Below are 10,364 nucleotides of genomic sequence, written 5' to 3'. Positions count from 1 at the left end.
CCTGGGCAAGTCACTTAACCCCAATTGCCTAAAAACAAACAAACAAAAAAAAGGGAAAAAGGGGGAAAAAACCAGTAAAACTGAAGAATACATTTTTAAAATCTGGCATTTGCTGCAATCTGTAGATTGCACATCTGTAGATCTCTCCCCTCCCCACCTGCGCCTGAGTAGTGAGGGGAGGTGTCTTTTCATAGCTCTTCTTTGTTCTTTATAAGTCTGGAGCATTCCTTTTTAATTGTTTTGGGGTGGTTGTTATTTCCATTTACATCAATGTAGCCTTTACACATAATATTTTCTTGGCTCTGCTTACTTCAGTTTTCATCAGTTCATGTAAGTCTTCTCATAACTTTTTAACTTTCATACTTTTCATACATGTTCACCATTTCTTATAGCCCAATAATAGTCCATTATATTCATGTACCACAATTTATTTAGCTAATTCTTAACTGATGGGCATCTACATAATTTTCCGATTATACGTTACCACACAAGCTTCTGCTCAAAAATTTTGGTGCATGAAGAGTCCACATGTAATTTCTTGAATTAAAAGGAGATTTCAGATAGCGTCTTCTCCTGCTCCACTATTCAGATTCTGATCACAAAATGCATTTTAAGAATAGCTCGTTTGGCCAGTGTTTTGTTTCGTTTTGTTCTGTTCTGCTCTATTCTGTTGCTAAGCAGAGATACGAGAGTGACTGGTTGGCTGCCATGTTCCTAGGAGAATTTTTGAATGTGCAAATTTCTTCCTACTTACCCATATATGTTCCTAATGCTGTTATATGTTAGATTAGCTTGGTTTTAATCCTTACCAACATTTTAAGAGTGGGAGATTTGCTGTTGAATAAAAATGTTGCACTTTTTCTCCATCCCCAATTTCGATTTTATGCTTACAGTACTCTCCAAACTGATTTCAAATGATCCACATAGGGCTCATGCTTCTAAATCAAATGACAAGTCAGAGAATGACCTGGGCCTTAGAGATTATTTTAATGAGCTAATTTATTTTACAGAAAGGAAGCTAAAAAGAAAAGTAAAGAAGAACTCACATTTATTTAGTATTACAAAGTTTACAAGGTATTTTGCCAAAATAACACAGTCAGGTAGGCAATATAAGTATTAGTATCTCCATTTTAAAGATTGGGAAACTGAGACTCAGAGACATTAAATAATTTGCTAATGACCACAGAATTAGCAAACCTTGGAGCTAGCATTTGAACCCAGTAGTTAACTGATTCCAAGCCACTGGGCCATACTATGCAACTTTACCTCCCTGGCTTCAATGATTTTGATTCTGGAGGAGAGAGCGAGGTTGATGACTTGGCCCAGCTCTGCGTCACTTAAATTCAATTCATTTTCAAGTTAAGACATCACCCTCCTGATGTCATTGGTCCTGGTCCTCTTCAAGAATGAAGGACAAACAATGTATCTAGTAGAAAGTAAAGGATGAGAACCAAATCTCGAGTCCTACTCTTTCTTGTATAGTGTGTGGTTTGTCCTTCATTCTCAAAGAGGTCCAAGCATCAGGAAGATGATGCCATGACTTGCAAGTGAATTGAAGGAGGGCTGTGCAAAGTCACCAGCCTCACTTTCTCCTTTAGAACCACCTGGGTGCAGTGACCAGATACAGATTAGGACAACTGGAAATAGTCTCCTTCCTCAAAAGATATAGGTGATATACAGCCATTCCTATTAAACACAGCTGAACATCAATGACTTCCATTTTAATTAAACTAGAGTGAAGAAAGTATTGGGTTCTAGTTCCAGATAGTAAAAGAAGATAATAAGGATTCAGTGAGATAACGTACAAATAAAAACATTCTGTATAAATGACAGAACTATAAAGCAATGTATCGCCTGCTACAAGCCAGTGTTTTTATTAGATTCAAATTAAAACATGCCTAAGATCACAGATAACAGACACTCAAAGGGAAGAGCAATTTGAGCTGAAGGCAGCAGCCCTGGAACTAAACACCACGTTCTTAGTTCACAATAAAGAGGAGTCAAAAAAGTCAATTTAAATCATGTTTGCTACTTAATTTTAAAATTTTGCTAAATGTAAAGAAATGCAACACTTTCTTTAAAAGTCACTAAAATATACTTGTGCCATTTTTAATTTTTGCATATATGAAGGAATGTAACATTTTACAAATATGAGAATATATTGCTAACACTTCAGTGGAGTCAACTAGCATTTCAGTAAAGTCTGTATCTTTCAGAATATCAGCTAATTCAACAATTCAGCTCAACAAATATTAAATACTGTATGTAATACACCTGAACAAAGGATTAAGGATTTAAAAAACCCTCCATCCAGAAAGTTTATAGTCTCCATATATAAGTAAATACAATTATGTAAAGTAATTTCAAGGAGAGGACACTAAAACCTTGGGTGGGTATAAGAAGAGTTAAACTGGATAGACGTTCTGCTTATGGGGGATCACCTGTGCAAAGAAGCAGAGGGATGGACTGTTGTGTACAAGGAATAGCCAATAGGTTGATTTGACTAGCACACACAGTGCATGAAAAACAGTAACATGAAATAAGACTGGAAAGGTAGGGGGGAGCCATTTGTGGAAGGTTTTAAATACTAGGTAAATTTGGACCACTCAAGAAAATGAGAGCTCTCTGAGTCCTGAGAGGAATTTTAAAGGGAGAAGACTTGATTAGATTCTCCTGCCTACTTTGGTTCCTTTACTTGGCAGCAAATGCCTCTCCCAATTAGTGGTTATGTGGTAACCTAAAGACTACTGTAGATAAAGGGGAAAAAATGAGGATACTCACCCATAAGACATGTATCCAAAAGTGATTTTCCAAAGGATATTTTTTACAGTTGGTTGGAAACAGGAAGGAAAAGATGCTGATTCTTCAAATCTACATCTAAATAGGGGTGGTAATATGGCAAATGGGAAATTGACTTACTAGATTTTCCTTTTCATACGGGAAAAGTCCTATCCTTAATACATGTTAGAGATGCTCCCTTCTTTTGGAAGGTGGGTTCCAGGATACCTATGGGTGGAGAGCAAGTTATCAAAGTTATCATCTGCTCCCTCTACTTCCTCTCTTTCCTTTGCTTCTTGGAGAACAGCAATCGGGTGAGAGGAACAAAAGCATTAAATTGGAATGCTTCCCAATTTACTCAAGGACAGGAGGGATGTGAGAAGGGGGATGTGAAAGCATCAAGAAAATCAGCTTCACAAGTACAAGAGGGGACAGGTATGATTAGACAGCAGCTACTCTGTAAAAGGTCAGATGGTTTTAGTGGACTATAGTACCCAATATTCTGGAAGGAGGGAAGCAAGCATTTATTAAGCATCTACTATGTGCCAGGTACTATGCTAAACATTTTACAAATATTATTTCATTTGCTCCTCACAACAGTCCTGGAAGATGGGTGCTATGTGGTAGTCCCCCCCACCCCCCAAAAAAACCTAAACCAAAACAACTAGTACAGTGTTGGACTACCTTAAGAGATGTGTGGTTGTTCAGTCGTTTCAGTCATATCTGACTCTTCATGACTCCATTTTTGAAGTTTTCTTGGCAAAAATACTGGCATGGTTTGCCTTTTCCTTCTCCAACTCATTTTCCAGATAAGGAAACTGAGGCAAATAGGGTTAAGTGACTTGCCCAGGGTCACCAGCTAGCAAGTATCTGGGGCTGGATTTGAACTCACAAAGATGAAACTTCCTGATTCCAAGCCAGTGCTCTATCTACTTAGGAATAGAGAAGTGATAGTCCATTGTACTGTCCCTCAGCAGACCTCAAAGGACAGTGATAGTTAGAAAGTGTCCAGGAAAGAGCAACCGTTGCACTGAAAGGCCTTGAATCAATGTCTCATGAGGACTGGTTGAAGGAATTGGGCATGTTTACTCTGGAGAAGCCCCTAGGAGAACATGAATCTGTCTTTAAGGACTTCAAGGCCTCTGAGAGAAAAAAACAGAGAAATGGGTAGAAGTCTCAAAGAGGCAAATTTAGGCATTTTTTGTGAGTGGAAAGAATGGGACAGATGTAATAGATGGTAGGAAGGTCAAAATGATTAGACTATAGAATATGTGGAGGAGAAAAAAGGGAGTGGAAAAAAAGATGAAAATGAGAATTTGGGTGACTGGATGCAACATATGTTTATAGAATGAAAACTGGAAGGGATTTTAGAGATCATTAAGCCAGCTTTCTCATTTTACAGATGAGGAAACCTCAAGAGCTGAAATGTCCTGCCCAAGTTCACATAGGTAGCACAGGGAGGAAGAGTGACTTCCTATTCTTAATAGAATGAGGGAAATTTGGAGGAAGAATATATTAGGGAGGGGGGTATGAGGTCCATTTTAGACATGCAGAGCTTGACGTCACCATGGACATCTATGTGAAGCTGTCCAGCAGACAGCTAGGACTTGAATTCAGGAAAGAGATCAGAATTGGAAGTCATCTGCATAGAGATTATAATGGAGCTGAGAATAATGGATAATGGATGAGAGGAAGCTAATGAGTTTGCCAATGCAAAGAGTATACAGAAAAGAGGGCACAGGACAGACTTTTGGGATATGCCAACACGTGTTGTTGTTCAATCATTTCAATTGTGCCCAACTTTCTGCAACCCCATTTGGGGTTTTCTTGGCAAAGATACTAGAGTGGTTTGTCATTTCCTTTCCCAGCTCATTTTACAGATGAGGAAACTGAAGCAAACAGGGTTAAATGATTTGCCCAGGATCACACAGCTATTAAGTGTCTGAGACCAGATTTGAACTCAGGAAAATGAGTACAGACCTGGTGCTTTAGTGGGCATCTAAAGTGAAAGAAGACTAAGAAGAAACAATAGAATTAGCATTCCAAAAGACCATGACAGGAAAGATAATTGGGATGAATCAATTAAGATAAAACTCAATGGGGATATATGTAAAGTCTTATATTCAGGGTCTAAAATCTACTTGCATGGTGCATGGAACAGATACATAAAAGGAGGATAAATGAGCTACTTCATAAAAGCCAAGGGAGAAGACAGTGTCTAGAAGGAGGTGGTCATCAAAGTACAAAACTACTAAGAGGTCAAGCAAATAGAAGACAGGGGGAAAAAGCCATTGGCTTTAGCAACTTAAAAGGACAATTTGTAGTCTTGGAAATCAGTTTCATTCAAGCGGTGAGGTCAGATGCTCTTGCAAGAGATTAAGAAGAGAGGGGTAGGTAAGGAAAAAGAAGCAAGGAATGAGTAGTCTTTCTAGGAGTCTGGCCATATAGAGATAATTTACCATCATTGTCATCTGTAAAATGAGCCGGAGAAGGAAATGGTAAACCACTCCAGTATCTTTGCCAAGAAAATCCCAAATAGCATCACGAAGATTTGGACATGACTGAAAAATAAATGACTGAACAATAATATGAAAAAATATATATAGCCGTGTGTGTGTGTGTGTGTGTGTGTGTGTGTGTGTGTACCAAAGACTATACAGGTTGTTAGACAAAATACCTGAACTTTAGACACAGATTAACAATTTCTGGGGGAGATGTGATATATTATTGTCTGGCTTTCTTGGGGAAAAAAAGTATTATGAACTGTCATAAAATTATGAACTGTCATAAAAATATGCATATGATTCATAAGTAGAGAAAAAGGGAATTTTGGACATGAAATTGTGAATATACTTAGAGCTAGTTTAATATATATGTATTATATATATATATATTTAACATGGTAGTAGCAATATTGTCCTGCTTGCCTGTGTCCTCTTCTGAACTTTCTTTGGTTCTCTTCTGGGTATTTTAAAAATACTCATTGATACTTTTCTTTCCTTTCTTCTTTTATTTTTTTTTTGTGTCACTTACTTCTTCTCCTCTCTCTTCCCTTCCTCAAATAAAAGCCTTCCTTTGCAGCAAGTATAGTAAAGCAAAACAAATTATGTTGTATGGATCATGTCTGAAAATATATGTCTCATTCTTCATCCACAATCTATCAGCTCTCCCTTAAGAGGTAGGAGGCAAACTTCTTCATCAGTCTTCTGGAGTTATGATTGGTCATTGCATTGATCTAAGTCTTTAAGTCTTTTAAATCTTACGTCCTTCTTTTCCTTTACATGGTTGTAATCATTCCTTCAATAGTGCTTACTTCAATCTGCATCAATTAATACTAGTCTTCAAAGGTTTCTCTAATTCCATCCCTTTTGTTATTTCTTATAATGTAATAATAATAGCCCAATACATTCACATATCATAATTTGTTCAACCATTTCTAATAGATGGTTACTTTGTTTCTAGGTTTTTGCTAAAATAAAAAGTGGTACTATAAATATTTTTGTACATATACATCCTCTCCCTTTGCCTTTGATTTCTTTTGGCTATATGCTTACTAGTAGTATTATTAATAGGGTGGTTTAGCAACTTTTTAGACATCATTTCACATTGCTTTTCAGAACAGTTAGAACAATCCACAGCTCTACCAAAAATGTGTTTATGTGCTTGTTCTCCCACACTTCATCCAACAATAGGCTTTTTCCATGTCCATCTTCTATAATCTGATGAGTGGAAGAATATTGTACACAGTAACAGCAATATTGTATGATGATTTACTGTGAATAACTTAGCTATTCTCAGCAGTACAATTATCCAAGACAATGTGCTGTCCATCTCCAGAGAAATATCTGGTGGAGCCTGAATGCAGATTGAAGATACTTTTTCTTTACTTTCTTTATTTTCTTGTTTTTTTTTTAACGTGTGTTTTCTTTCACAGCATGACTTACATGGAAATGTGTTTTGCATGACTACATATGTATAACTTACGTCAAATTGCTTGCCTTCTCAATGCAGGGTGGGGAGGAGGAAGGAAGAGAAAGAATTTGGAACTCAAAATTTGAAAAAATGATGTTAAAATTGTTTTTACATGTAATTGAGAAAAATAAAATACTAAATTTAAAAAAGCAGTCTGATGAATGTGAAGTGAAACAACAGTTTGCTTTAATTTGAGTGATTTGGAACATTCTTTTATGATTGTTAATAGCTTGAAATTCTTCCTCTGAGAACTGCCCGTTCATATATTTTGGCTAGTTATGCCTAGGATCAATTCCATATAATCTTGATCATCAGATAATTATCAGAGAAATATGAGTAAAGAATTTTTCATCAGTTAAGTTTTCCCTTCTAATTATAACTGCATTGATTTTGTTTTTGCAAAAACTTATAATTTTATGTAACCAAAACTGTCAATTTTATTTCCTGTAATCATCTCTATTCTTAGTATGGTCAAAAATGTTTCTATCTGTAGTTGCCATAGGTATCTTCTCCCATTCTCCTCTAATTTGTTTATGATATGGCCTTTTATATCTAGGCTAAGCATCCATTTGGATCTTTTTATGGAATATACTGGGATATGTTAGTCTAAGCTTAATTTCTACCTGTCTGTTTTCTAATTTTCCCATCAGTTTTTGTTGAATAGTGAGTCCCTTTTCCAGTACTCCCCATCGTTGGCTTTGTTGAGCACCATGCTACCTTAGTCATAGGATTATATAATCATAGAGTTAGAGCTGGAATGTCCTCAGAGGACATTGAATCCAACCTGATGATTTTATAGATGAGGAAACTGAGGAGCAATTGGCTTTGGATCTTTTGTGATTAATTTATTCTATTGATCAATCTTTCTATTTTTTAACCACTTCCAAGCTGTTTTGATGATTACTGTTTTGTAGTATGTGTTTTGAAATCTGCTACTCATAGGTCCCCTTCCTTCCTATTTTTTCATAATTTCCCTTTGAGATTCCTGACTTTTTGTTCTGCAAAATAAATTTTATTATTATTATTTTGTCTAGTTTTATAAAGAAATACTTTTATAGTTTAATTGTGTTGGCATAACTCCCTAAATTAAGGTGATATTGTCATTATTAGCATATTAGCACATGCAAAATGAGCAATTAACTTCTCTCAAATTACTTAACTCTTCCTTTATTTCTGTAAAGAATATTTTGTAGTTACATCTACAATTCCTGTGTGTGTTGGAAAGTAGACCCCTGGATATTTCAAATATTCTATTGTAGTTTTGAATGGAATTTCTTTTTCTGTCTCTGTTAGATTTTTGATGGTAATATACAGAAAGGCTAATGATTTTGTGGGTTTATTTTATAAACTACTACCTTATTGAAATTATTAATTGTTTCTATTAATTTTAGTAGAATTTTTAGGATTTTCTAAAGAAACTTTAATGTTACCTGTAAAAAATAATAATTTTATTTCTTCTTTGCTTATGTTTATTCCCTCAGCTGGTTTTTCTTGCCTTGTGGCTATACCTAGTATTTCTAGAAGCATAATAAATATGGTAGTTTTGACAATGGATAGCATTACTTTACCTCTAATCTTACTGGAAAGAATTCTGGCATCTCCCTATAATGCTTGCTCTTGGCTTCATATAGACACTTTAAAAAATATTAAGAAAATGTACATTTATTCCTCTACTTTAGAGAATTTTAAAACATAAATAGGTATTGTATTGTGTTTAAAAAAACTTTTTCTCCCCTCTTTGACATAATTATGTGATTTTTGTTTTTATTATTAATATAGTCTATTATGTTTATAGTTTTGCCAATACTGACCTGACTCAACTTATCTGGAATAAAGCCAACCTGAACGACATCACTTCTGCCCCTTGTATTTTATTGCTGGGATCCTTTAGGACCTTTTGCATCAACATCTTAATCAGGAGCCTATCTCCTCCTTTGAAAACCTCAGCATAGCAATGATTTATTTTGTAAATAACAGTGAATAACATTTATAATATGTTGAGTTCTTTAACGAATTAATATTAAAGAATTTAGACTCTTTTAAGAAATATGAATAGGAAAGTTTCAACAATTATTTTGGAAATCACTGATTTGTAATATTTGTAGTAATTTGTAATGTAATATAGGCAAGTTTGAGGTAGATGAACAAATATAGATTAAAAGGTTAAACGATTAAATGAATGTATAAGATAATTAAAGTATTCACATTGTTTTAATTAAAGTATTAATTTTTTTAATAAATACAAACACCTTTAGGGAAGGAACTTCCTTTTATGTATTTTTACCCCCAGCTACATAGGAAAGGAACAGAATGGGTTGTATGTGAAAGGAGGTTTACTTAATTTTTTTTTTTTTACCAAATACTTAAATATGGATGTAAAAAAATAAAAGTCACTTCTTCCATTTGGTAAAGGGACACTTCACAGAGAAGCAAATTTAGCCTTAATGTTGTTTTTTTTTGTCATTGTCACATTTCCTTACTTCTTGTATATGAACTCTATCGAGAACTGTAATGATGATGGATTCTGAATGCAAACCAAAAGATTTAAGAAAATTAATCTCCCAGAGTGTGGTTCATGGCCCACACATCCCCTTTTGTGACACCTATTTGTGACATCTTATTTCTTGTGTCTCTTTATCTGTGTACTTGACCAACATTTCTCTTTTTTATCAGCTGTCCCAAAGCAATGGTAATGCAAATACATAAAATTTGCCAGATATGTTCCACTGTTTAAAAAGAATCTTACAATATGTAAGACCTTGATTATGTGATCCAGCATTTTTATACACAACCTAAATCAAAATGTGCCTGTGATCACAGATTGCAGACCAAAAGGAAGACCAACTGAAGTGGAAGACAACAAGGGATCCAAGTAGAGCATTTTTAGTCCAGAATCAAAAGCAAAACCTTCATTCTACTTATTTCTGCATATTTTTAATTTTTAAAAAGTTTAGAAAATATAAAATGTTCAATATTTTCCTTAAAAGTATCTAATTGTATTTGTGTCATCATTTGTTTAAAAAAGGGTAAATATAAAGGAATACATTGTTTTTGTTTACTTCTCTTCATATTCATTATGGAGAAAACTATTTTTTAAACACTGTTTTTACAATATCAAAGATCACAATAGTCTTCTACCTAATATGGATTTCTTGTAGCAATTTTTGGTCTTATGATTTAAAAAAAAGATTCCTGTAGGCTATTCTCCATTTCTATGTGAATCATTTCTAAATACAGAATTGTTCTTTATAGAACATGGTGGTGCATGCCTATAATCCCTTCTACTGAGCTGGTACACAGTTTGAGCTCAGGAGTTCTGAGCTAGAGTAAGGCTAAAGCCCACTGGGTATCTACTTTAAGTCTGGCACCATGGTAAGCCTCTGGGAGTGGGGAGCCACCAGTCTGCCCAAGGAGGGGCAAACCAGTCCTGGCTGAAAATGGAGAAGGTCAAAGTTTCTATACTGATCAGCAGTGGGATTGGGCCTGTAAATGGCCTCTATACTTCCATCTTAGGTGAATAAGGAGACCCAATATAAAATATTTTTTAAATATATGTAATTATAAACATTTATAAAGCACCCATGAAATTCCAGAGACCATACTAGATGTTGGAA

At 35.0% G+C, this 10,364-nt stretch overlaps 1 protein-coding gene across 2 annotated transcripts in view; it reads left to right on the top strand.

Annotated features, from left to right (window-relative positions):
- Positions 1–10,364, top strand: part of VEGFD (vascular endothelial growth factor D) — a 64,954-nt gene that overhangs the window by 49,406 nt on the left and 5,184 nt on the right. The window lies entirely within an intron of this gene.

Source organism: Vombatus ursinus, unplaced genomic scaffold (genome assembly GCF_900497805.2).
Source record: "Vombatus ursinus unplaced genomic scaffold, bare-nosed wombat genome assembly UNPS02014814.1, whole genome shotgun sequence".
Taxonomy (NCBI): domain Eukaryota; kingdom Metazoa; phylum Chordata; class Mammalia; order Diprotodontia; family Vombatidae; genus Vombatus; species Vombatus ursinus.
Note: the sequence above shows the minus strand (reverse complement) of the source record. Positions and strands in the feature narration are given on the sequence as shown.